The sequence below is a fragment of the Pteropus alecto genome, unplaced genomic scaffold (genome assembly GCF_000325575.1).
Source record: "Pteropus alecto unplaced genomic scaffold, ASM32557v1 scaffold67, whole genome shotgun sequence".
NCBI classification, from domain to species: Eukaryota; Metazoa; Chordata; class Mammalia; order Chiroptera; family Pteropodidae; genus Pteropus; species Pteropus alecto.
The window spans coordinates 3,671,235-3,674,106 of NW_006441061.1; the positions used below are offsets into that span (position 1 = coordinate 3,671,235).

A 2,872-nucleotide genomic window follows, 5' to 3' on the forward strand; every position below is an offset into this window, starting at 1 on the left:
CCGGTTATTCCGGCGCCGCCCTCCGAGGAAAGTCCCTCCGGCCTCTTGCGGCCCGCGCCCGCTTCTCCTCTTCCCGAATTCCTCACCCTTCCCCCATCCCTCCTCTCCACCCCATCCCCTTCCCTTTTATCCACCCCTCCCGTCTTCATCCCATCTCTCCTCCTTCATCCATCCCTCCCCTTTATTCCCATCCCTCTCTCCCCTCTTTACCTCCACCCCCCCCACCCCCATCGCTCCATCCCTTCACCCCGTCTCTCCCTTCTTCAACTCCATTTTTCTCTCCTTCACTGCACCCGCCCTCCTTCGTTCCTTTTTCCTCTTTTTACCCCCGGCACTCATACCTCCCCCGTCATCTCGCCTTTACCCCCTGCTGCCCATTATCCTTCCCTTCCGCACCTCATCACCCTCCCCTGCACCCTCATTCTTCTTCCCTCCCATTACCTTCCCCACATATCCCCTCTCCGCTTCCTTGCTTTCTTTATTTCCTAAGCTCTCTGATTCCACTCCTTTTTCTGTCTCCAGTCCCTCCCTCTTTCCCACCCTCCTTCGTGAATCGTGACGAGCAAAGTCCCGACCCGCGTCCTCCTCCCGCTTCCTCCTCCCTCCCGGGGAATCCAGAGCCAGAGCCGCGGTCCTCGGCTGCAGAGACCCACCTGGGAGCGGCTCCGCGCGCCCAGCCTGGGCCACTCCTGGCCGCTGGAGAGAAGCCAGTTTTCCAAAGGCTTGGCTCTGGCTGGCTGGGTTGAGGCCGCCTCTGTCCTCCCGTTCGAGGGTCTTGGCTTCGAGGGCAGGGTCTTATCGGGGTCCTGAACCCTCTTAAATCACACCGTAGATGAGGACAGCTGTCGTGTGCAGCGGGAGGAGTGGCCCTGCCCATCACCGCAGTCTGCAGTCTCCGGGTTTGCACGACTCAGCCCTTGCATGGCTGAACGTTTCGGGCCATTCAAACCACTGTTGCAGGGAGGAAATGGTTGTTTATGGGTTTGGATGAAAGGATCGACGTAAAAGGATTTTAAAAAATGGATGGTGGTGAGTGTCGGCCGCAGCGGAGCGAGGGCTGATGTTAGTAATATTTGGAAAACGGCGCCCTCAGTGCTAAATAAGATTGGTAATATGTGTAGACAAACAGTGTCTTCTCAGGATTTTGGCTGTTTCTTTAACAACCACCACAAAAAAAAAAAGTGTAGGGATTGTTGTGGCTTTTTCTACCTTTATTTTAGAAGGAAGAATTAAAACGGCATTTCTCTGGGGGAGAGAATAAGGAAATATAATCAAAATGGTGGAAATTAGTTTCCTTTCCAATGATTCTCTCCTATTATAGTACACACACACACACACTCTTCTCTCTTTTGCTATCAAATGTTTTTGGCTGTGTAATGTTTCTTTTGCGCATCATTACTGTTTTTTCTTTCCCATTCTTTTCATTGATATAGGAAACATCTTCACTTGTTGTACAATCTTATCTGCCTTATTACATCAGAAGAAATTTTTATAAAAACTAAACCCCAAATGATCAAGTTTTTTTGTAAGTGCCCACTGTCACACCTGCCTTCCTCATGCAGCAAAGGTTCTGAATCATGCACCTTCTGTTTTCTAAGGAGAATCAAAACATTTAGGGATCCTATAATGACAACACTCTCATTTTACCCGTGGGAAAGAAATGGAGGCTCAGAGCAGTTAAATGACTTGCCAAAATCAGTGTTAATTACTTCTTAAAACTCGGTGTCCATTTCCTTGCAACATTAGCTTAAAAAAAAAGTCCTTTCATTATTCCAGATATGTCATTTCCTTCCAATACCTCTTTTAAAGGGTTGTGGAATGTGAATGTTACAGGTTACATTCTTTCAGATGTTTTTCATAGGTGCTTTTACAACAAAATTCTTAAGTTTTATAGAAATCAAATTTTTGCATCCTTTTGCTAGGACCCAGGTGGCTCCACTCCCCACCCCCATTTTTTTTAGAAGCAAGCATAAAGGTCAAAAAATAAAAATAAAATCAATATGTAATATGGCCAAAATTTCTTTTCCGAAACAAAGCGAAGCCACTGCTAATGGAAATAAAACCAAACCAATTTTACATAAAATTGGTGAATGTTTGAGCAGCGTTCTATTCCTACAACAATTGAGTTAGGTATATATTTTGGAAGAAAATATATTATTGCAATCCTTTGTCAATGACACAGATTAATTCTGGCTCCTAATTGTTGATGGGGTTTCCAGCTTTGCCTTTTTTCTCTAAAAATAAAAATGAAATAAAGATTTTTTTTTTTTTTAACCAACTTGCACCAGTTTAAATGTCACCTTCACAACCTCGTCTTGCCAATTGAAATTAACAATACCACGTAGTCACTGTTTATTATATTTCCTCTTTAATTTTCTTCATAGCACTTAAAATTACCTGAAATGATCTTGTTCAGTGTTTGGTCTGTTTTGTTTTTTGCATTTGTTTGATTGTTTCATCCACTGGAACGTTGCTTCCAGGAGAGCAGGGTGACATGTTCACCACTGTGTCCCGTGCCAAGAACAGTGGCTGGCTCATAGTTGGCAGTCAATAAATATTTATTGAATGAATGAATGAATGAAGAATGTGGAGAGCAAGATAAATGTAGTTTTTGGCTTCTTGTCACATCTTTCTGAGTTGAATTTTCATAGGTACGGGCACAACAAAAGTAGAAGAGATGGGTCAACTTTAGCTGTTTATTCAACAAATGTTCGTTCAGAGCCTGCTAGGAACTAAGGGGGTATACAGGATGACTAAAATGTGGGGCACACTCATACTGTTGTGACAGACATAGACAGTCCTGAGATGCTTTCCCTGTCACTCCCCTATCACTCCCCAGACACACTTAGGGTATACTCAGTATATTGCACTT

The 2,872-nt window shown here is 44.4% G+C and overlaps 1 long non-coding RNA gene across 1 annotated transcript in view; it reads right to left on the reverse strand.

Annotated features, from left to right (window-relative positions):
- LOC112484783 overlaps positions 1-1,330 on the reverse strand; it is a 12,516-nt gene extending 11,186 nt beyond the window's left edge. Inside the window, exon 1 of the long non-coding RNA XR_003048200.1 lies at positions 654-1,330. This is a non-coding gene — a long non-coding RNA (uncharacterized LOC112484783). The remainder of the gene's footprint in view (positions 1-653) is intronic.
- Positions 1,331-2,872: the final 1,542 nt, after the last annotated feature.